Consider the following 26,208-nt stretch of genomic DNA (forward strand, 5'->3'; position numbering starts at 1 on the left):
CGTGTTTAATATATACCAGTGTAAAAAATACTGTAATTGATACACACATCATTTTCTTCTTGCTGCTATTTTGCTCAGTAATTATCTGCAAATAAACATGGAGACACAAATTTCTCTGTCATTAGCTATTCGCTGTTATCATCTGCCACTAGAAGGAAGAGGCTCTGCACCTGTGTCCGCGCCACATTATGCAATCCGTCAGATTTCCCATAAAGTCAAGTCCAATGGAAAGACAATATATTGTGGAGGCTGGCTGAACCTCCCAGTCTTCCTGGTGATTGCCTTGTTTGTTCAGGATAATTACACTAACATTTCAAAAGGAATGAGGACATCACATAGGAGGTGTTAAGATGCTGCACCTTTAAGATCTACTAAATCAAGAGGAAATGTAATTTTAATGTCTCTTCACCAAACGACCTAACAACTAAAAAAAAAAAAACAGCGACTGGGAAAGAACAGTGGTGGCATTTGCAGAAAAGGGACATTTAAAAGCAATGTTGAATTTGACTCTTGTGTTATATTTTTCAAATCGTTAAAGCCAACATCATTCGTATCTTGAGACACACTAACACAAGCTCCTACACACACACACTCCAGTATGTGCACCTATACCCTCTTGCCACATTCGAACGAGTGCGAGCGGTAATTCCACTTCCCCAACAGCAAATTAAATTTCCCCAACTGTGTCCACCTCATCTCCCAAACCTACCTATCTGCCTCACTTTATAGTGAGGATATATACTAAAGGCACACCTCCACCCAGCTCTTATTCATACTGCAGGAAAAAACACAAACTGTAATAGAAGCAAAGAAAGAGAAAAGAGTCCATACCTCCCCCAAGGCCCAACAGTCCCCTTAAATTCAATTGAGCTGCTCTAAACTGCACACACTTATATATGTCAGCCCCCTTAAAATGCACGATTTTTCGTCAACATCTGCAACTTATTCCATGGGAAGTCAACGGAAATGTTAAAGAAAGTGCAAATAAAAAACATTCTGGATTCGCCCCAGGATTTAATGGGTGGAGTTTAATTGAATCTCCCCTGATCCAGGCCACATCCTTCCACCAAGTTTTGTGGAAATCAGTCGTGTGTTTTTTGCGTAATCTCGCTTACAAACAAACAAAACAACCGACAAATGGACGGAAAGGGGTGAAAACATAACCTTCTTGGCGGAGGTAATAAAGGAAGCTGCACTATGTCGTAGCAAAACGTATTATTCGAGCTGAACATGGACGCAGGGAAAAATCAGGGAGTGGAGAACAGTTTTTCGACGGCGTATCGGACAAACTCCAAGTGAGACGAGAGACAATGAGGAAATGATCAAGAAATATGGCTTTCAAAATGTCAGTGATTTAGCCTCGCTGCAAGCAGAGGCAAAAAAGAAAATGTTGACGAGTGTAGAAAAGTGATTATGTCGCTGATGAAACCCCGAGCATTTCCCTCGGCTCCCGTGGCTGCTTCCATCCGCTCGCTTGTAAGTCAGCGAAGCCAATGACCTCAATCCTTGGCTAAGACATGATTTCCATTGAGGCGAGCTCCACTAATCAAACAGTAATGTTCACATCTCAAAAAGGGTAGAGGTCAGGGTCTTGTGCACGGACGGGGGTCGACCCTATTTCCTAACTAGATGAACGAGCTCCGTTTAATACAATGTTTGGAGAGGGAAAATATGTGTGTGTGTAAAAAACAGATTAAGGAAGGGTTCGACACACACACACTCAATGACAGCAACAGTATCAAATCCAACAGCTCCTTTGGCGTATTTTGAGGACACCTTCCAAATGACTGCTACACTATCCATTGGTTATAATCCAATCATATACACCGTGTCTTCACTGGCATTGTATTGCTGCTCTTTCTTCATACTTGGTCATAATTAAAGGTATTTATCTGATCAGATTATTATTTCCCTCTTCCTTTCAGTGTGGCCCAGAGGCTGCACGGAATAATGTAAATTAAGCGGAAATGTTAAGTCATTTTTTATGACACTGGACTTGATTTACAACGGCGAGTACAAGAGTGATAAAGTGAGTCAGCATGTCTCTGGGGATGTTTTATCACTTAACAGCAGGGAGGGGGCTCGTGTAGGGTCCGGCGCATGTCACCTCCGGCTCTGAGTACTTAGCCGGGACCTGCGACAGCTGAATAGCCTTGCTAGCAAATCTCCTGCCAATGAATTGCCGTAGGCTACATGACCCCGCCAACCAGCATAGATACACACAAAGGCCCCCAAACACCAGATCCAAGTTTGTTTGTTGGTTTATCGGCGGGTGGCAACCAACGTCAAGGTGCATTAATCTACTGGATCTACCACTTCTTCTTCTGTACACTTACTCCCCCTTTTTAACATAGGGAGAAATGTAAATGTCCCTTTGAGATCATAGAGCAATTTAAGCTGGAATCAACTCTCATTAGCACGCAACAAAAAAAACTGACGACGGATTTAAGATTCTAACAACTGTGGCAGTGACCGAGGATCAAGAACTGATGGATATGCCATTAAGGATTAGACGATTAATAAATATGGGATGAGGGATGAAAAGACCACCATAAATAACATTTTGACCCAATGTCACATCTGCCGTTTCCCATTTCTAAGTCCAATCCCAATTTTTTTTTTTCTTGTTTGAGACATTGAAGTTCCAGGGTGAAAGTGACCACGGGGAGCGACAGAAAAACTCCTGAGCAGGCTGATGGAGGTCTCCTGAAGGGTGGGACTACTATAGTTCCTTTTCACCTCGCCATCCCTCTCTCTCGCTCTCTCTTTCTTTTTCTCGCTGACCATATTAGATTTTATGTGGAATTGTCTTGAGAGTGCAGCGCTAAATCAGTTTCCATTTCCAGGCCCCCAAAGCTCCTCGGACTGAGACTTTTGATGATTGTCCAAGAAAAGAACGTCGGGCAGGGCAAGGTGACGGAGGCGGCCGGTGCTGCTCTTGACTGAGGGGGCCGAGCTGTAAACCACACATGGTGGTTTTCTGAAAACCAGCTTGGTTTTAATGCAGCTCTTTCATCTGAATCATCAATATTGTGTGTCATCAATATTAATAAAAAAGTCTGAAATGGTTACACGACATCTGATTAGCGGGTATCTGAAATCAGATTTGCAAACCCCCTGTCGCTTAGACTTGTCTTTTCACTGTTATATTAAGATCGAGGGTCTAGGGAAGACGCAGGACCAGTCACAATCCATTTTACGCAAGCCTAGCACAGAGACACTCTCCATACTGATGTGATGTGACTCATTAAATTGTTAATGCCTTTCGGGATTTTGAACAAAGGTCGTCGTCATCAGGCAATTCAGCAACCTTTCCTCGGTGAAAGGGGCTTTTTTTCCTGCTTTATATTCATCGTTTCATGTCATCTGCTTTCTGTTCGAGGGGCAAGGTGTCAAATGACTCCATGCACAATCAGTACTGGGTGGAGTTTGCGTGTCAAAGGTGGCCGACTCTGCATTTGGATAAAGCAGCATTAAATCGGATATTAATTGCGATAGAGCATCTGATGACCGAACGTGGGTTCATGTGTGGGTGTTTGCGTGGGTGTGCTGGAACGTCTGTGTCAGTTGGAGCAACGCAGGCCCATCAATCGGAGCTCTGCTCAGTATGCAGGTCCTGGTGATTACAGAAGACTGTGGGTCACGGTGACTTTACAGCCAAAAGTCGGAGCATTCTAATGAGGCTTCGTGAAATATAGCACATGCCAGCCCATCCAGACGTATATACAGACAACACAGCTAGTGTATTTTCACTATACAAACACGTACTGTATGCAGATATCAATAAATCCTCTCTCCCCGCACCCTCCCTGTCTTTTCACAAACACACATGCACGTGGCACATCTTTCCGAGGTAAAACTAATCAGTGTGGAAGACCCTTAAGTCGAGACCGGCATTATTAATGTGCTGGCAGTGGAGCTGTAACTGTGACCTTCAAATGTAACTGAGATCAGACGAACACTGGGGGTTTAAATGAACCACCACTTGCTCCAAACAACACACATAGAACCCATTCATTTCTTCAAACAACAACCACCCGGGCAGTAAAAACCATCAACTTTACACTATAAATCAAGGCCAGAGTATTAAGAGAGGCCTTCGGGGCAGTTATGCCTCCTGGGTCTGTGCTGCACCAGGAGGCGAAGCTCTTGAGTGCAGAAAAAAAAAGAAAAAGAGGCACTGCAGAGGAGGCTGAAACCACCGCTGGCCAAGTCAGTATAACTGCAGACCCATCAGAGCCAGCATGCCTACTCTTCCTTTAAACTCCCTGGTCCAACAGAGCTAAAATGTCTGTTCTTCTTCCTCTTTCAGCCCTCATGCATTATTCATTCACAGACCTCTGGCCCCATCAGAAAGCCTTGTTAAATCTTCTGAGGGATTCCTTTCTTCCTCTTCCCACAACTCATTTCTGCCCTCACAGAACATATAATATGGACACTGATTGAAAGAAATTTCCTTTTGGGAAGTACAACGCGGCAGCCTTCATCTTGGCTCCCCCCCTCCCGTATTCTTTTTTTTTTTTTTCTTAGCCTGGCTAAAAGCTTCCTGCAAATACTTAATTGGGTTTCAGTCATTTTAAAAACAATGGATACACACCTCAAGCGTGGGGATAACTCTGTGGGGACAATGTGCCACACAACATCTTGTCATTGATAACCAGCTGTCAAAGACAACTATCTCTTTTTTAAAGACAGGGGAAATACGAGGGCAATGGGGTCTTTGTTTGATGATGTGCTCTTCCAGTTTTAATACCTATGCAAATGAACACTAACCTTATTGGCTACTCTGCCATGTGGTTTCATTAGCACCAAAGAGAAATGCAGAGTAGCCACACAAGAGCAAATCTCAAGCTGTATGAGGTCGAACTGATTTTTTTTTTCTTTCTTTTCTTACAAGTACACGAGACACACATCAAACAGTGTGTCACGTCCGGAGAGAACGTCAGCATAGTTTTGGGCCACAGCAGTGATCTGTCACGCTGACGGTGAGAGAAGTGTCCTGTGAGGAACAGGTTCAAGTCAAGGCGGCAACAGTTCTGCGTGGGGGCTGATGAATAAAAGAAAGATTTTTTTAGTTTGACCTGGATTGCAGTAATTACGGTCTACAGTGTGCATATGAAACTCAGAATATATCAAAGGCTGGCGATAAATTGTTTTCTTTCTACAACTTACGCGCCCATTTATCAAACCCAATTTTTCTTTTAGAGGTCCTAGCTTTTGATTCACTTAGATTTTTTGTGCAGTCACAATCTGCGGCCCTGTTCAGACCTGGTAACATCTGTCCTGAGAGATCCAATGACATCTGGACAGTGTTAAGTTGATCTGTTCACACTTGTTTTGAAAAATGCCTCCTGACCGTGTGTCTGTGACCAGTTGGGATCAGATCTCACTTTGCAGTTGTATATGCAAATAAACACGTGTGTGTGTGTGTGTATGTGTGTATCTGTGTGTTGGTATGAGCGAGAGAGAGATAGACAGAGAAAGAGAGTGAGCGGTGTCAGGAGGGACTGAATCTGACATCTAGGAAAAAAGAGTTTACCAATTTTAGAAATGTATAAATCATCATGTGGTGATCAGTGTTAATATTGTGGCGGTGGCTTCTAACAAATTGATGTATGGACCCTGAGAACCGTAAAAAGTAGGTTTACACGATTGCATTCACACAGCAAAAAGAACGTGGCCACATGTGTCCCAGACAATAATGCCATTTGAGTGATTGGATTTCAGGACTTGATTTCACTCTTACCATTTCCTTGGATAACATTTCATGGCAATCCATTAAAATGTTAAATTCTGGAAAAAAAACAAGTGACCCACCCCAGAGAAGAGAGCGACCCCATTACTTCATCCGTCACAGTCCAATTTGAGAGAATCTGTCTGCAGAGTTAATCAGTTTCACGCACTATGACCCCGCCAATGCAATACATCATATATTGCAGAGAGATATTTTGGTAGCAGCCTAAAAAAGAAGGCGTGAGGGCGAGCAGACAAAATGGGGCCGAAACATAAAGTCAAGTGGCTGAAATGATGGAAGAATTCAGTGCCGCTTGTTCCACAGTTGATCGCAGCATCAACGTGATTTATTGCTCTCGCTCAAAAAGTCAAGGTAGATGCAAGCAAAGTCACAGGGAGCAGAGGAGGAGTGCCGCTGAATGGACTGTGGGACAATAGCGATGAGAAAAACCAAAGGGGAATTATTCAATGAAATTCAACCAAAATGACCCTGCACCGGCACAGATTACTTGTTTGATTAAAATGAAGCCAGCGGCAAACGCAGGAGTAGACAAGCTAGTGGCTGTTCTCTCCATTTCTCTCCTCCTGTTTAATCCCTTCTCAAACACAGCCGACATTACGCCGTCACCTTCACCGCTGAAGACACAAACACACACAACAGGTGTACACACACAGCGCATCGCACTACTCAAAACAATATGTGCGCACACTTCTCGATGGCTGTAATTGTCCGCGCAAGGTATTGGATATGTGGTTAACAAGAGAAAAACAAATGAGTTTCCAAGGTCACTCTGGGTGGCTGTGATAATTGAGCCCTCCCTGTGGATCTATCAAACACAACAATAAACAGAGGCCAATAATATCCCCGGGCCCATTACAGGGACATCATCCCTCTCTTCTACGGGAGGCTTGAGGAGATATAGAGCGAGACCAAACAAAAATGAGGTATAAGAGAGACAGTCACAGAGTCGTCTCAGTGTGACAGAGAGAAGTCAATACGAGAACAGAAAAGTTGTGGTTAAAAAAAAAAAAGAAACCATGGTGAGTGTTACTTTTAAACAGGTCCAATGTTCAACTTTCCCTCTATCTAACACTCCATAATCAATGTGTTACCGGCCTCGGTAATACCAATCAGCCACCGCGTTATAAACCAGTCACAGGTTTTAATGTAGTGTCAAAATCATTAAAACCGCTCACAGGTTTTAATGTTGTGTGTTACAGAGTCAGAGTGGCAGTCAGGGGGATTCTCCATTTGGCTGCATATTCCTTTTCAATACTGGTAATAATACAATAAAATGACACAGAAACAATGCCAGCTTCAATAGAACCAGCTCTTATCATGCAACACAGTGCAGCGTCAAGCGGTGCCATGTTAAGCTGTCTAAGATATTTGTCTTATATGATACAACCACTAGAGTTTACCAGAGAGAGCGGTCCCTTAAAGTTCACAAAAAAGCTTGAGATCTGTTACCAAACATATAAAATGTTTAAAAATGACATGATATGAAAGATGAAGGGGGCGTCCCACACATCAGTAGTAGGCTTTTATTGTATTTTTCATATACATTTTTTAAAAACAAATGGATTGAAATTCTAAATATGAAGCTACACCTTGCAGCCTTTTAGCTTAGCTTAGCATGAAGATGGATCAATAACTTGCCTGGCTCTGTCCAAAGGTTAACAAAATTACCAGCACCTCTCCAGCTCATCAGTTAACAAATTACATCTCATCAAGTGTGAAAATGACAAATCGTGCTCCCAGTGGCACGTCGAATTATCTTTCTCTTTAAGTATTAGAACTAAAGTTTCTATATCAGATCGCCTGTCAGTGTAAGACGGACATTCATGTGACGCTGGACAATCACTCTCTCTCCTTCGCTCTGCATCACACTCGTTGTCTCTCTCGCTCTTTGTCTTCCCTTGTGCTTTGTGTGTACGAGCAGTTTTTTTCAGAGCGAGTCTGGGATGATGCAGGATGCGAGGAGACAGGTATGACCGCACTAATGATATTGAACCCAGCAACGGTATAAAATCCCCCGAACGGAGCCGACACACTGTATTCCCCCGGATACCAGAGCATCCTGAAAGAAATACATTGTTATGGTCTGCTCATCGCTCTCTGACTCCACAGCCGAGACCCTCATCCACGCTTTCATCACCACTGTCCAGAGAACCTCCATGTGGCTCCAGCATGTGCAGAATTCAGCTGCTAAGGTTCTCACCCAAACAAAAGCCAGACAGCAACGCAACAACTAATCCAAAACCTGCTTGACCTTCTCCATCCCTCTACTCCATCTCTAGACCTACAGTCCTCAAGGTCCTGGACCACAGGTCTGCTCGCCATCCCCCTTGCACCAGCCTGATGGTTGCAGGGTGGTCGGCGTAGCAGCCCCCACACTCTCTCCTCGAGAATCACGATGCCCCATCTCTGTTCACAAAGACTTTTGACCACTACTTTCATCATCCCCGGCCAGAATCGCTATGATTATCCCCTGTCCTTGGTTTGTTTTCATTTTATTCTCCTAACTCTGTAAAGCAGCTCCGGGTACCTTGAAAGGTATAATATAAATCCAAGTTATTACTTTTAGAACAGGATCTGTTGGGATGTTTCCTGCATCTCTCTTTGTGTGTGTGTGATTGCATGTCCATCCACAGCCCATACAAACAAGCTTCAACTGAAACCATCTTTGATGCAAACACATCCTGGACAGATGGGCAAACGTATTTGCATAATACATCACTTCAGAAGCAGGACGTCTGATACTTTAATCTGAATTGTCTGATCGATTTACAGAATTCTGTGCTGTGCAGTATAACCTCAATGACACGGTATCAGTTTATGTGTACCGAAGATAAGTGCTGTTGGTTTGAGGAAATCTATGCATCGTTTTTCTTTGTTATAACTTTTGAGGTTCGTGTATGGATATTAAATGCATGCATGATTTAACAGCAGCCCATTAGTAGCAGCAACTTACTGGCAATCATAAAACCAAATGGCATATAAACCTATGTTGCTATACAATCTGCTCTCGTGCACTTTTTTATAATGAAGGTGCTGAAAAGTGCCGAGTCAGAGTTTCCCCTTTAAAACAATAAGCCCCGAGGCGCCTGCATATTAAAGAATAGTACAGTAAATAAAGGTCGGCATTATGTATAAAGCAAAGCTAATTAACGACAAGTGGGAGAGATATACAAAGAAATGATGACCATTAAAGTCCCTCTTTGCTTATTTTGTAAGGCTGCCGGCTCAGGATTAAAAAGCTTGAGAGTTCACATTCTTCTCATCATTTGATGGTTATCGATTTTATTTTGCCTATTTTGACTCAACACAGTTGCTTGAATCAGAAGGAGCATATGAAAACTAGATAGGGGTAGGATTAACGATAGACATGCAAGTGCTTGGGGGAAGAAACAGCTTGTATATCTCTTTTGAATTCAATTGCTTCTATCCACACATTTATTCTCATCCCCCTACTTCAACATACAGCTGCTGCTTTACCTGTCGCACGTCCTCCAGTTTTTCCCTTATCACTTACTGGTGCTACTTATCAGGGATTCTTGACTCAATTTCCACTGCGCTGCTTTTCCCTGGCATCTTTTCAGACGAACTCCGACGAGGCTCTTACAGAAATAAATAGGACTAAAACTCTATTTCGTGCCGGCGCCAAGTTGTCGATAGCCCCAACACGGACCCCTTATTCTGTGCCTGCACCTGTTCCAAAATCCAAAGGCCGCCCCCACCTTTTGCACCGGGGTGGGCGGAGCAGAGCAAACCGAGGCTTCTGCAGGTCAGGTGGTGCAGGGAACTTTTTTAGAAGAAAAGAAAACACGTTACCGCCTGCTCAGAGCGATCGTAATCACAGAAGCAAGCAGCTACAGAGACATTTATGTGACATTCAACCACAGATAAAAGATAAAAGGTGACCTCACAAAAAAAACGTGTTTAACTGTGCACCTTTTATTATGAGGTAAGTATTCAATCCAGAGGAAACTTTGAAAGGTTTAAAAAATGCAATTAATTTGTAATCGTATGTAAAGTAAATAGTTTGCAAATGGTAAATGGTTTGTATTTATATAGCGCTTTTCTAGTCTTGATGACCATTCAGAAGTGCTTCACGGTAAAGTTTCCATTCACCCATTCACCCATTCACACACATTCATACAGTGCAGCACTTTCTCTATCGCACATCACTCCCACACTGTTATGGGGCAATTTGTGGTTTAGGGCAAGCAAGATAGAGGAGTCGGGAATCGAACCACTGACTTAAGTTGGTAGACGACTCACTCCAACTCCTGAGCCACAGCTGCTCACAAAGTGGATGTCCAGCATGTTCTTTTCTTATTTGGAGGTGACGTCCCTGAAACCATCATAGAGGTCGGAGAATAAATGTTCCTTTTATAGTTTACTCCAATTTGTATTCTACATTTTGTTCTTTATACAGGTCAAACAGTGTGAGCTATAAGAAACATTTCATTGTACTATTACTTTAAGTATTTTGTTTTCATGTGCACCATATGGGCATGCATTGCAGTCTCTCCAGACATATAAATCGAACTTTAAAAGGAACATTATTTGATATGAGAGATATTGTGAGATATTTGAGGTTTATATTTGTGCCTTGCAACTGTGCCCTTCTGAAGTCAGCGTCCTCCTGGTTGTAAAGCCGCATGTTGGGCTGCCTCCGGCGTGTGGCAACGAGCCACTGAGATGAGCTGGTAAAGAATCGTGGATGAACCCGGGTGGAAAATCTGGTGTCACAATAACCCCCCCCCTTTCATCTCAGCCAGACCCCTCAGTCCCTTGTGGTATTACTCACTCAAAGCCCGGCTGTATCACAGGGCACATCTTTTTTTCCCTCGTGTTTTCTCTTTAGTGTCCAACTTCAGTTTTTCATGATCTTTGAGATCACTACAGCATCTCACTCGGGTTGCGAGGATTGATGCGAGTTGTGAGAATTCCAGCGCGGACGAAGGTGGGAGGAAGGTGGGAGGAGGAGAGGGGGTACGAACAAGCAGGAGATGAGTAGCTTCCAGGGGACTGAGGGAATGAGTCATCCAGGCACCGAGAGCAGTGAGAACAAAAAACAAAAAAACATATAAAATTCACTCAGACCTCAGCTTTCAGTGGCTCTTCCTCCGTACAGGCTGTCCACCCACCGTGTTCTCTCTCCCCAGGAGCTCCGCGCATTTGTTTTCTTTTAATTAGTGCGAGGGTCGCTGACAAAGCCATTCCTTTGTGCAACCATTCAAAAATGAATCCAAATACATGAACTGGAAAGATTCAGGAAAAAAAAACGATAGGGCTTTTATCCCACTGTTTTGTTAACTGGCCTTTTGTTCGACTGTTACTCTTGTTTTTTTTTTGGGTTGGGGGGGGGGATTAGGATTTGTTCTCTGTCTTGTGCCATCACTCACTGTAATCCCTCACTCGGTCTTACTCCGCTGCTTCATCCTACTTTTGGGACAATATGCGATGCAAATGGATGCCATCGTCAATGCTCTTGTCTTTTTTTTTCTATCTCAAACATGAGAGTCAGAGAGAGGGAAGACGAGCCTGAGAATGAAACAGGCTGTTGTGTCGTATATTTATGGGCTGTAAACGGTTTAGGGAAAGAATCATATTTCCTAATCGATATTTACATGGCCAATAAGAAGATAGGTTGTCGAAGTGAGATTAAATGGCAAATGGACCGCGTTGGGATAGCTTTTAGTGCTTTACTCTGCAAGTTTCATTATGTATATTAATTTATATGTGAATCATTCTCACAATGCTGTTACAGCCATCACAGGCACATTTGGGTTGTGTGTCTTGCCCAGGGACACTTGGGACGGCAATGTGGACTGGAGGAGCCGGGGATTGAACCACTGACTCTCTGCCCATGAACAGATGAGACAGTTGAACTGACTCCCAACCCTGAATCTAGATTGGTGGCACTGCCGAGGAAGTGATGGTGAAATCAAAGTACTCAAACAACTATTGGTGACCAAGGTGTGAGGTTTAATGGCGCCATTGTTTAAGACAAGCACAGAAAACTGATTGAGGTGTAGGGGGATATGCTTGGAAGTGGGACCAATTGTCTTTCATTATATTCAACCTGTCCAATAGAGCCTGAACTGAACTGATCCCAAAGACCCTGTTTGGTCCTGAGCGACCCAATCACAAGTGGGCAGCGCTAAGCTCAGGTGGGAAGTGGGAACGCACACAACTGAGTCCTGAGATCCGATCACTCAAACCACATTGGGAGGTGGTCTGGGACTGATGTGGCCACGTACGTGTTGCTGTGTGAAACGCCTTCTCGGTTGACGTCCCGTGACCCGCTGCAGTTTCACAATAAATCACATATCTTTTCACGCTCGTCAGTTATCAAACGTTGATTTGTTTGTGACCAGCACCTAATGATTTAGGTCTTCAGTGTCAGAAATGACAAATGTGTGAGATCCAATCACACAGGAGACAAATTCAGGACGACAGATCACTCAGGACGGATGTTACTTCCAGGACCGAACAGTTCCATAGTGTTTTATAGATACAGCTTTAAAATATATTCATCTCTATCAAGTGTTTGTGCTTTTTTTTTGTATTTTCCTGTCCAATGTTGAGGGGGGGGGGAGATTCCAGGTAAGTATTCAAGTCATCAATCAACTAAAGTGGAAAGGGAGAGCACCGAGGGTAGAAAAACCTGGAGGTGGAGGAGAAGAGCTATCTTTTCCACATTACCCATGACCGTGACCAATTTGTTGTAAAACTACCATCCAATTAAAAGAGAACTCTCCATCTGCTTCCTCTTGAGTCAGCGCTGACCTTTGACCCTGCCCCACCTCACCTCATGCGTGATATATGCACTGCCTCTGCTCATTGCAGGTGTGTGTTAAGAGGATAGAAAGCACCCAGGAACTACCGGAGTTCACATGAACACCACGCAAGGGAATTTAAGTGATAGAACACATATTGTAGCATTTTCTCGTTTATATAATGAACCTTAACCGCTTTCATGGGAACAAGAAGACACTTTAATTGCACTTCAACTGAGGATGATGGTGCCATTTAAAAGCAGAAACATGTGGAAAATTCAATAAATGCAGTCTTTCACTGTCAGTCAAATTTTTTCAAATTTTTCAAAGCTAATTACATACTCAGAGATAAACTCACAGCACTTGACTACATATTAGACACACGGGTTTCTAAGAGGTAAACACAAAGGGTTTGTGAAAGCTACAAGCAAATTATCACGAGGCAACGAATGCATGCGCACACACACAGTGGTGTTAGAGTCCTCTTCACACGCCGAATCCCTGCACCCATCGATCTTTCTTAACGTATGTACAGCGATGGAAAGCAAATCGTATGTGCTGAACAGTGGGTGATTTAAAAAAACAAGCCTTCATGTCTCCTGCCTGTAATCAGTTCTGTTTAAGACTAGTGTAAAGATCAAATTAATGCACATATTGCAAGTGACTGGGTCCCTTTAGCTACTTTCTCTGTCTGGGCTTGTTTTAGACTTTTAATAAGGCTTATTTTACACTGGCTTGATAGTCTGCTGGTGATGATGAAGATTATTACGGTGACGAAAAAAGGATAATTACCGCCCGTGTATGTGTGATACGTGCACTGTGCATGTACTTAAATGCTGCGAATTCCCAATCTCAGAGGAAAACAAAAAATGCTCATTGCTTGTCACTGACTAGGACACACTGTGCTGTGGGAAATATATATAAAATGTGGGTCCATGGAGGACATTGCAGTGGTTGCAGTTTGAAGGGAGACACATTATCCTCATCCTCACTGTTTGGATTAATGAAGCCTTAATAGCCTGTGTCATTAGGCTGGGTGGCCACTGACTACACTGCAAAACCCTGGAGATTCTTTCATAATAAAACACTGTATAGGCCACTATATACACATAAAGGGGAGTGCGGGTCCAGGCCACTGCCAACACACAAGTGCTCTTCTGTTCGGTCCCAAAGGATCTGTCAATTCAGGGACGTCTGCCAATCTCCGTGGAAACGTTAAAGGCAATGAAATGGAGCTTCGCCCGCTTACCCTTCAATACCATCTTCATCCAAAAAGGCTGCTGATACAATGACACCCAGAAAAGGTGTAAACATGCCTTCATTTCACAACAATTACCCTCTGGTTGTAAGAGTGGATACACATAAATCATTCCCATGACATGTACAGCACCGACACACAATGATCAGCGCATGTGTACACAAACAAACACACATACATACACACACACACACACACACACACACACACACACACACACACACACACACACAGACACACAGTCATTCACAAAAGACACACAAAAAACCTGGGCGAAGGAGACGTACAGTATAAACACACTCAGACAAACACTCAGTGGAGGTTCTAACTATGTTAAATGAGTAGTATTAATCACCCCGCACTGTCCCCGTGGTGATTATCAACACATTCATCAGCAGCATGTCTGCCAGTCAGGTGTGAGCATGCCAAGCAGAACAAGGGATGGGGGGGTGGGGGGGGAACGGGGTGAGGTGGGAGGGACAAGACATGAAAAGACTGGAGATGGGGGGATGCAGCTCTCCGGGTGTATGATCTGAATTCCTGTGGGTCAGTCCAACTATGACATGTTTAACACCGGAACTGATACACCAAGCAAACAACTTATTATACAATTACAAATTAGCAAAATGAACCAAATGCTCAAGTGCACTGTGTTAAGAGGCTAATATCATAAGCTGAGTGTGCATGCAGGGGCTGCATCCTTTGGCCCATCCAACGGGTGAACCCTTCCTTGCCCAACCGACCCCAAGATCCATTGCACTTCAGTGAAACTGTTGCAAAGAGGGCATGGTGCTGGCAAGCGACAAGACGTCCAACGCTTCAGTATCTAGCTTTTACTTAACTGCACAGCTACGGATGGACGGCGGCTGTGGCTCATTTCATGACCCATTAAAGAAAAGACAGAAATGCCAAATTTAATCGCTGCTGCATGTGAATCCTCACGTTAACTTGAAACATTCAAATGACAGAAAAACTCATTATTTATTCAGCCTTTCCTTAGTCATAAACTGTGGACTTAAAACTGTGTCAAAGTACAATTGTCATAAGAAAATCCAAACTGTGTCTCTTTCAAAATGTTGGTCTTATTTGCCAAGTAGGTCTACTTTATTAATATTGTACATTCGGTCCCCTATGGTTGTATTAATACATCTACAGCCTTATTATTGCCATGTGGTTGTAAAAATTTGACGCTCAAATATTTCTATCAGTTTGTTCAAATTTAAAACGACACCATGGCAGAATCCTGGCACAGGACCGAAGCACTTTAACCTCGTGGAAATAGCAGGATGTTGAAAAGTGCAACAAGAGCAGCTGTTCAAATGTAGACGAGAGGTGCTCTGAGCAATCTGAGCAACCCACATCAACCTTCCCTGGCCCTCAGAAGCACTTGTGTTTGAACAATGCTCACACATCGCGCTGATGCCTGACCTCTTCTGCACAACATTCAAATATCCAGACTCAAGTGTGTTTCCTCCTCAGGAAGGTGAGGCGGTATTTGGTGTGCACGCAACAAATGGCAAATCGGAACTCACTAACAAAATGGATAAGTGCTGCAGTCGACAGAGCAAAGGCATCAACCTGTGCGTAGACACGCACACAATCAACAATGTTAGACATCTGCGCACATGCACACAGGTGCAGCTGTGGTGGTTTGGTGACAGCTGTCTGCTCGCTGTGCACGCCGTCACTCGCCTTCCCTTCTCATCACCGTGTCTAGTGTGAGGGTCGTCACACAGCGCTCCCCTGCCAAACAAACAAACGCTATTATCCCCCCCCCCCCCGCTCGAAATAGCTCAGCTCAAAGCGCACGGTAATTGATATTCATTCCAACTTCAAAATTCTAAATGGTAAAGCATCGGTAATGAGACTGACAGCGGTAACGTCACTTAATTGGGACAGGAGCAGCCTAATGGCATGACAATGGCGGCACCATTGGCACTGTTGTTAATTTCCCTCTCATTAATATCGGAGCCATAAGCGGGAGGCACTTAAGAGAAATGAAATAGGTTGTGGGGGCGGATGCGTGGACGGAGTGGCGCAGAGAGAAACTAAATCAGTCTTCTGCCTACAATTCAGCAAATAAAAATAATTCACTCATTTTGAATTAGAGAGGAAAATATAATACATAACACCATTTAACTCGCAATTGTGTGTCCATCAGCGTTTACTGTGTGACTCATACGGAGAAAGCTTGCTGTATAATGTACACAAGTGTCATTATCGTTTATGTATTTTCACAGTATCGAGTCATTAGTATGTGGTAAATGAACCAGCTGACATCTACAAAACCTCTACTTGTCTATTCGCCTGTCACTTGACACCAGACAGTCGAGGGAAAGCAAAGGCAAAGCGAGGTCAATAACTACTTGTATCATTCTTCCTTCCAGCTCTTCGGAAACCAGCGGGGCAGCTACTTTAAAGCACTGATGAGCATCGTATGCGAAGGCACAGGTAGGGCACGGTGTCTTATGATAGGGCAGGAAGGCCTGACAAATAGTGATCACAATACACAGTAGAAAAGCACGGGAGGGGTTGTAAGTACTGTCCACCTATGTTATGTATGTTACTGCAGCGTTTCCCATTAATAATCCAAGTAGGTTTCCAACTGAAGAAGAAAATCCGAGAAAATCCGATCTGGACATTTTCACAACATGTTCACAAGAACAGGAAAAATCTTGTTGTCTTTTGAAGATGACATCTTCGTTGCTGTTCTCTGCTTGTATGGCCCATCTGTCTCATCCATGAGCTATTTGCATTCTTTTAGCTTTATTCAACTTTGAGTCTGGCACGTGTTGCGTCATCAACAAAGACACTTTCCTGGGTTAGGGGTTTGCGAGAAAGGTTCCGGACATGTCAGGGGCAAAGCTCTAGACTGTGGCAGTCCGCCATATTTTCATTACAACAAAACAATGTGTTCCACTGTTGTTCTCTCTCACAGACAAACACATTGACCGTCTGTCACACTCAGATCGACCATCGGCAGCACCGGAAGTTATCCTACCTGCGTTTTTGGCCCATTAAAACATCCAAACTTTATTACCAACCTTGGCAAAGCAGACACAATTTGCCGTAAATTGCGCATTCTAAGCAGACAGACCTCTAGTCTAATAGCAGCCATGTCTATGCCCATGTGCTATGTTGGTGTACACAGTAAATATATATTAGTAATATAAATATCTGACTTCAAATACACAGCAGGCTTGTGCATAAAGTGCCACACACTGCAAAAAAACAAAAAACAACCATAGACAGATCCAGTAATTGCTACGGCTTGCACTTGAGCTGCTCTATATCACGACTGCATCACGGTTAAAAATACCTCTCATACATTCGGTACCTCCGGGCCATCAAGGCATCAAAGAGCGAGTGTGCCTCAGCTCTGCCATGGTGAAAGTGATTACAGCCGCTGCGACAGAGACCTTGTGTTAGCTGTCAATCAGCATCAGTCTTCCCCTGACAGGCAGAGAGCCTGTGGAACCGCAGTCACACGTCATGTTGTACTGTATGTCGCTTTCCTGAGTATGAGGGACAAGGCCCTGCGGTGTAGCCCCGTCTGCTCGCTGCATTCCTGGAGTGAAACGGGTCAAAGTCACCAGACAATAATTATCAACAATTGCATTTTCCAAACCTATCTACATCGGGATGCGAATATTGAATTGCAGTGATGTTTTCTCTGATGAATGTGTGTTTCTTTCCCTTTTTCCTGTAGTTAGTACAAGAACTCTGGTATTGAGTAAATGTGTTGCACAAAAAAGGTCACCGACTTTGGCTTTTGCAAAAATCAATGCACTTAAGAAGAAGGTGTACAGATAAATTACGGTTTCAGACTGACAAATACCAGATAGCTTCACACAAAAGACGATAGAAGCATTTTTTAGTTTGAATGGAAAACCAAAAGCGTGGAAAGAGAGAATTCTTCTTTAAAAGCCACGGTGATGACAATTACTTGCCACTCGTTCGACTATTCTTCTACTGTTTAACTCTCAAGTTTCCGTTTTAAACAAATTTCGTGACACTGTGAGGAAACGCCAAACAAGGAACACAGTCCGTCTGTAAACAAGGTATACAGCCAAAATAAATATGCCACCGCCGGCCCATTTGTTTGAACAGAGGCAATCAAAAGGTATTTCATCACTCTGAGCAAAACACGAGTCGCTGCGGCGTCTAAGAAAGACAAATGTTACATCTCTAAATGATATGACATCCCAGAAGTAATACCCAGAGCACATCATTAACCACCGCTGACAGACACTGTATTTTAACAGCGGGACTTTAGTTTGAGTTCTCAGGTTAGAATTAAAATCAATGATATCCATTTGCCAATGCCAGACGGTTGCAGAGAAATATGATCATTTATCGTGTACGAAATGAGAAGTGCAGTGTATCTCCCGTTGACTGGCGTGGAGAGAGAACGTGGAAACAACACTATATAAGACACATATGTGTATATTGTATGTATAAAATAAGACACATGCATGTTGTGCTGCCTTCCCTCCACCTTCCCGATTTCTTTGCCTCATAAAAAAAAAACCTCAATCACGACAAACAATCCCACCGGACTCAATTAGCTACAGTTAAAGAAATGGCGTGACTTTAAAGTCATGCCCATGAGCACCCGAACATCTCCCCACTAAGAAATATATCCCATGTGTGGGTGTAGCCGTGTGTAGGTGCACGCATGTGTGTATGTGTATGTGACTTAATCCTCACACTTCCTGTGTCCTGGGATCTGCCACGGAGCTCCCTGAGCAGCAGTGTGTGCTTGATAATTAGCCTCAAATTCAGCACTTCTGTGAACACACGCCTGGGTTGGCAGAGAGGAGTGTTGCCTCAGGGAAGGGTGACTGCTATGAGTGACTATCATCCACTCCCCCGTAACCAGTGGCAACTTACAATAAAGTCTTCTCTTCTTTTTTTTCCTCCCCCCCCCCCATCGTTCTTCCAAACAGAGCAGTGGGGATCAAGCACTACGGGGCCCACACCAGCAACAAGTGGCCAGGAGTTTAACCAGCTATTACAATGGTTCACACTTTCCTGTGCAAATGAACCACAAACCCAAGTGTTTTAAATGCCAAGGCAGATGATTAAGTGAGCGAGCGGCCGGCTCCTCTTTATTTCCAAGCCTACTTTGCCAAATGCTGATTTCAGGAACATTGCCCGCAAGAAGTAACATTAAGAAAAGAGAAATAAAAACTTTATTTGAGACAGATAGATGTACTGGAGTCGGGAACCCTCGGGGGTTCTGAAAAGAGATGTGAAATAAATGGTAATGCCTGCTATTATGCCTTTGTTATTTTTGTTACAAGTTGCCTGTTACTATGCCTGTGTTCTCCATTTTTAAAAGATGCCTTCTAGTGAACAATTTTCTATCTCTGTTTAAAAAAATAAATCAAACTAAGTCACTTAGAGCGAACCATAGTGCCTTATAGCTTAGGTTGCAGTCTGCCACAAGCAGGCAGTGGTTGAGTGAGGTTATAAGAGGTCATGAGCCCAGAAATATGATAAAGTAGAGTGCGTCAGAGAGCAGAGACAAACAAACATGATTTATGTGTTTGGAGCTTCAAAATAAATTACTGTTAAACTGTCATTTGGAAATATGATAAATGGTCTGTATATATATTGAGCTTTTCTAGGCTTGATCACCACTCAAAGCTCTTTACGGTACAGTTTGCCGTTCGCGCTGTATACACACGCTGTATACACATAGTATAGTGCAGTATACAAACAGTGCATCTATGTGCAGCACTTTCTCTCTCGCACATCAATCACACACTGACCGGTCAGTATTTTGTCCAAGGACAGTATGTGGAATCGGGGAGACAGAGATCGAGCAGCCGACCTTCTGGTTAGTGGACGACCCGCTCTGCCTCCTGAGGCGACACCAAACATGTGATGGAAATGGAGTCGTACTCTGAAATCCGTTAACAGCGTTCGTTTATAATAAAGGGTAAATGTTAGTTTAATATGTATTATCAGCTATTTACTGTATTCTAAACATTTACATTGGTAAATGTTTAGTTTTAGTAGAGAAAGTCATTATCATACTAATATGATATTATCAAAATCAAACTTTGAAGCAGATTATTTCTTTAATCTTACTGCATATGTGAAAGCAATCGTTTGAACGTATCAAAACAAAGGGACACAAACAAATAACTTAACACCTCTGTAGCTAAATGCTGCATCGTGCATAATTTGAATCTCTTGCATGCTGAGTGCAGTGGAAGTTAGTGGAAGTTTTTCCTCTTGATGACAGTATATGATGCAGATAATTACATATAAGCAATATATTGTATATTTCAAGACAGTAAAGTTGACTACAGTTTAGATATTTTACCATTTTTTGCTCTTTAGTTCCTAAATCATCACAAACAGCGTGTCGTTCTTACTGAAATGATCAGATTTTCCCACAGGATCATTAATGTTTCATCATCTTTAATCCAGTTTAACTCTGACACGGAACAGCAATTGCTCGGCTCGGGGGAGTAATGTACATCTAGTATTTATTTTCCACATTGTATAGCCCACAAGGCCTCGGTAGAATTGTTAAATGTTAATAATTAATGGACTCTGCTTGGTCATCTCCTCGTAGTCAACAATGGTTTGGTTTCACTCCGGCTTTATACGAGAGGGTTTACAAAATAAACTTTCAACATCATTCTCGCAATCGTCCACATTTTCCTTTCCTCGTTATTAGATGAGGAAGATCGATGTGATCTGGCCGCTGCAGTCAAATAAATCGTGGAATGACGCTGCACAAACACTGTTTGACCTTGGTGTGCTCTGAATACCCCGGACACATAACTTTTTTTGCTAATGCTCAGCAGACTCTCGGTTTCAGTTGCCCTGCTGTTCTGTGAACCCTCCATCCTCCGCATCTCTTGCTCAGCCTTCACTCCACCACCCCCCCACCCCTCTCACATCGGGTGCCAGCGTTTGTTGTCCCACGTCTCTGCTCCGCTGCCGCTTCCCTCCTCTTCCCTCGCACCTTTGATGTCGGGGCCACGGCTAAAGCCTGAGCTAATCTGCTGTGGGGCTTCCTGAGCCGCAACCGGGCCAAGGGTTGGAATCAAGAACATGGCACAGGGGCAGGAAGGAGGGAAACATGAGGAATCAATGAAGTGAGAGAGGAACACTGTGAAATGCGTCACCTAGAAGGCCCCCTTTTATAAATGTGTTGTTTATTAGAAATCAACTCTTGTTTTATTTTTGAAAAAAACATGTTTACAATCTATTTTTCTGTGTTTTCAATTTTTTTTTCTTCCAGAAATCGATAATTGGAAATGAATTGTCGATGTCCTGAAATTACCTAGAGAAAGATGGATCACTGCAGTGGCAACGCTCTGTTTATTCCACATCAGCGGTAAGACTTCTTCCCCCCCTTCAAGATTAATAATGTTTCAAAATAAACTCTGACATTTATAGATCTGTTAGAATTGCATATTTTTCTATAGAAGACAAAGGGGACAGTTTCCCAGAAAACCTGACAGAGCACAATAGGCAAAGCAGTTTTATTTATTAAGCACCTTTTGTACTCAGAGGTAGATTCAAGGTGCAGTGCAGGGATATTAAAAAACAACATGGAGAGTTTAAGAGATTAAAAGATGTAAAATAAATAAAAAGGATGACATCTGTATAAACATAAACATAAGTTGTTGAAGTGAACTAATAATGCGTATATAAATGTGTAAAATAAAAATACAAAACAAAATAGAATTATGGTTTAACCTTAGATTTTGTAAAATAGCTTTTGTGTTTTTGTGTATAAAATAGTTTTCAGTCTGTATAACATTACATTACGTTACATATCATTGAGCTGACGCTTTTATGGAAAGCAACTTACAATAAGTGCACATATAAGGAGTGTATAGTGATATAAAGAGTGAATGAAACCGATTTTAGAAGCATTAATGGACAGATAAACACAATGACGAGGCTTACAGCGGGACAATGCAGCATGTGCTCTGTGATGCGAGGCGTTACACGAAGCGTGGAGATGAAAAAAAGATGAGGATGGTGTGAGCTGTGAAGTGCAGGCGAAAAAAAGTATAAGAGGAGGGGAAAGCCATTGTGTCAGTGAGCTGCATGTAAAAAGGAAGGATAGCAAAGAGGCACAAAATGTATTAGCTGTGGTGTAACCTATAGACTATAGTCTCCACCGCCATCCCCATGGCTTCCACACCGAGAGGAGGGACGGCAGAATAATCCCTCGGCAATACCATTTATCTGCCTCGCCTCGATAGGGCTATTTATAGCACATTAAAGAGGTAAATACAGTATGCCTCCACCTCCAATGCCAAACGTAAAAACACCCTTCAAAGTAAAAGCTTCTAACAGGATCAAGTATTTTTGAGTAGAGGCAACAAAGGGGAAGAGAGAGAGAGAGAGAGAGAGAGAGAGAGAGAGAGAGAGAGAGAGAGAGAGAGAGAACGCAGCAGCTCTCTCAGTCAAAGGTTATCCAGAAACATATTCTTCACATAGAATACTGACTCTGCTTTATCAGGGAAGACGCACTTAAGTTCGGAACTCATTTGAATTTACACTGCAAAGAGAATTCATAACCATACGAAGGGATCAAAACGTTTGTACGTTACAGGAGCTAATTATGGATACAATAGATGGAATCCAAGAGAACCAACGCCACTGACCCAGTAATTTCACAGCAGGTTTTTTTTTTTTTAAGCATAAAAATCAGCCAATCATATATTTCCAAGAGAAATCCTTGTCCTACATGCAATATATTTAAGTATGCGTTGCCGCTAATAAGCCCACTTAATCATCAAGGTTCGCTTGTAAAAACAGAGAACTGCAGTTCATAAAGGAATTTAGAAACAGGACAAAACTAGGAAAATGAATGCAAAGAAATGTGAACAGCAGCACATAATTACTCTGAAATATAAGACCTCTTGTGCACCAAAATTAGAAGGTATCCACAGGGTTTTTTTAACACAGGAAAACCAGCTAAAATAATGCGAGTTTGCCATTCTGCCAGGTTCAACTTCACAAATGTGCCAGAAACTGTAGAAAGTCTTGACAGTGTTGCATTTTGCACCATAAGAAGAAATAAAATGCTGTTTGTCATTGTTCCCAAGATTTGAAAAACAAGTACACAAACACTCATGGCTGTTTTTGTGCCATCGCCTCGAAGGTCAATGTGCGTCATTAAGTTGTTTAGAAAATGTGCAGTGTCTAGACTGACAAAACAAAGAAGCAGAAGAAGAAATGAGCCACCCTCTCCCAGGTGTCAGGCCACCGTCAGTGCCCACCGGAAGCCGGAGACCTTAAAAGCCCATGTCTACACTCAAAAAGTAACAAGGCCTAAAATGTTGACTTTATGGACTTTAACTACATTTTTTATTTCCATGTAACTTTATAACAACTTGACTGATTTGATTAAATTGAACTTGTGGGTTTAATGTATTTATATATATATATATATATATATATGAGTTTCACTTGATTTAATCAAATAGACATAATTATAATCTAGGCATAGGCATCATTAAACCCAGAAGTGGAGTCGGAATAAATCAATTCCCTTTGCAAACAATAGACAGACGTTAGCAGGTTTTTGACCAGTGGGAAAGGGACTTCAAAGCAGATAGATTCTGGTCAGTTAGACTTTCATGAAACCTCACTGTTACTCCTGCATCTGCAAAATATGAGGGAGCAATTCCTTAGGAGGCCTCCGGCTCCAGCATCGGACACCAAAGTGCAAGTCAAACACACAATGTATGTTGCCAGCCATGCGGACCCACGGATCAAACACAGCACTCCATTATGCAGCATCCTGCACCCAGGGCACGTCAGCAGCAGTAATTAACATGACAGAGCAGTGTGAGCAAACAGACAGGGGGCGAGGATCCCCACACTGGCCTGCAGACATGACTACCCTGCTGCCTCCACCACACTGACCAAGGAAATAATCTGATTTAATGCCCGGTTTCTGTTTATTTATGGCTACACAAAAGACGGGCGACACAACAGCGTTTGTGCATGTATCCATGTGTCGAGCTACAACACAGCCTCGGAACCTGGCCCTCCGTCAAAGAAACAGCTTCATCCCTGATCCATTTCATCCATGCAAACAGCGCACTAATTAGCCATGCTAAGACAATTCGCACAGTTTTTTCCTGGTTCACTGGCCACAGCACCTTCCGTAATCCTCCGTTATCGCACAGTTGGGGGGGGGGGGGATAGTGAAGCTAATAACACCGTGATATTAGCAACACTGATCTGCGAGTGATAGAGGCAGGCGGCCCCGGCCGTTAATTCTGTCTGCATGAGCCCCAGACCAGACTAATCCCTATTTTTAATTATTTTTTATTCTCCTCGCCACCCTTCCTCCCCTTCTTGTCAATGTTCTCTAATCAGACCATCTAATTAAAAAAACAGGAATGGTGGCGAGCAGGAAGCGTCTGTGTCTCAGACGGGTGGGATGTCAGTGGTGCACGTATATGTAGCACGTGTTGCCAGAGGGGCGATGATAGCCTGTGTTATATGCTCGAGTGAACTGCATGTTTAGCAGGTGTGTGCAATGCATGTGTGTCTACTTATTCTTTTCATAATTTATATTCAAAAACATTTACGATTGACAGAAGAACTACAGTGTTTTAGGCTACATCCATACTGCTATGTTTTTGTTTGCAAACAGCTTTTTCAAACCAAAATTATTTCTGTCCACACAAGCGATTTGGCTCTACATCCGTTTTAATCCCCGTCCATACTAACACACCTGAACACTTATATATGATGTGACCACTCATGTACACCGGGCATGCTCGTGCCTTTTTTTGGTGGTTAGTTGCAAAATAGACGCTAATTGCTCGAATAATAGCTCATGTAAAGAAATGTGAATAGTTGTATAATTGTAAAATGCAGAAATGAAGTGGACAACAGCTGTTAGCAAACACAACAGGGTAAGTAATTGAGTATCCATGTTGGGTTCTACACAGGGAGTCAAGGCTAGTGCTGCTTGTTTTCCTCCAGCAGAAGGTCATGTGATACAAGAGTAAATAATCAGCAAAGGTTAGATTGTGATCTAGAAGAACCAATCAGCAAGAGCGGTTTCTATGTCCTCGTTTGCATATAGCTCCGTTTATGGCCGGTGCAGACTATAACACAGCCCCAGAGTTTTCAAAATAAAACAGGTTTAGTATTTTAGTATTTTTACCTTGTATTTAATGTATTTTGATATACCTGGCTGCTATGGTAACTTAATTTTCCTCCGGGATCAATAAAGTCATCTATCCATCCATCTATCTATCTATATGTGTAGCTGAGATCAAGCATGTTTAAACCAAAATGCAGCAGTTTGGATGTCGGTGCGGTCTGGTGCGCTGACTAGGTCCCGTCACACCAGACGTGTTAAAGCTTTGTCGAGATAAAAGTTTTCTCTCGGTCTCTGTCTTTGCTTCTGTCTCATTCTGTCAGTGGAGAAAGTGGGATTAAGAAAGATTGCAGTGCTGAGAGATCAATATGATGCCGACACCTCTCTGGCGCTATCCAAAAATCTCCTACCGAGCAAGGACCCACGTACAGAGAGGGGGGGGGGTCTAATGGATCACACAACCACTGTATAACTTCAGCTTTGACTTTAACCCCTCAAGAAACGCCTGTTGTATTTTCCAAAAAGTATAATTGGATGTTCAAAAACATAATGAAAAAGAATAAATTCAATTTATGCGTCTCTCACAAAGCAACAAAATCACCTGCGCAGAAACTCATAGTGGAAAAAAAAACGAACTAATTATGTAATAAAAATGCAATTAAATCATAATTCACTATCCAACCTCCAATGCAATAAAAGAGCTGAAAGCTTAATGTAATGACTTTTTACCTATAATGCATTATTATATTTTACAGTTATTACAGGTTATTATGATTTGTGGCATGTTCTTCATGAAAATGTAATAAATGAACATGTTTCTTAATTATTTTGTGGCATTAAAAGATATTTGCTTGTATGCACCAAGATGATAATTCAAGCTCACAAGTTATTATGTTGTTTGTTCAGTATAACTCACTAATAACTGTGCAAACTAGCTGACAAAAGTCTAAATGACGACACTGACTGCACCTCAAAGTGCAGCTAAGGCTTATTTTACGGTAATCGACGCCATTGCACGTCTCCCTTTGCCTCCCCCCTTGTTTATTGATGCAGTTGGTAAGGGTTTTTATGGAGGCACGCCGCCGTGCCGTCTCTAATCTCCGGTCAAGCCACGTTCACCCGAGTTCATAAAGGTTCCTCGGTAAATATATCAAGGTCGGCCGAGTGTCACCTCATACAAAAAAAAGACGACCTCAGTCTGATGAATAGGCAGAAGAGGGGCAGTCAACCAACACTCTTCAAATACACAAACCCAATCACAGAAGCAAACACATGTGCACATGCACACACTATACATGTCCGGCTGCTCCAAAGA

The 26,208-nt window shown here is 42.7% G+C and overlaps 1 protein-coding gene across 1 annotated transcript in view; it reads right to left on the minus strand.

Moving 5' to 3' along the window:
• The window catches only part of csmd2 (CUB and Sushi multiple domains 2), a 247,752-nt gene that overhangs the window by 131,913 nt on the left and 89,631 nt on the right, over window positions 1-26,208 (minus strand). The gene's annotated exons all lie outside the window — the stretch shown is intronic.

The sequence above is a fragment of the Hippoglossus stenolepis genome, chromosome 17 (genome assembly GCF_022539355.2).
Source record: "Hippoglossus stenolepis isolate QCI-W04-F060 chromosome 17, HSTE1.2, whole genome shotgun sequence".
In the NCBI taxonomy this organism is placed as follows: domain Eukaryota; kingdom Metazoa; phylum Chordata; class Actinopteri; order Pleuronectiformes; family Pleuronectidae; genus Hippoglossus; species Hippoglossus stenolepis.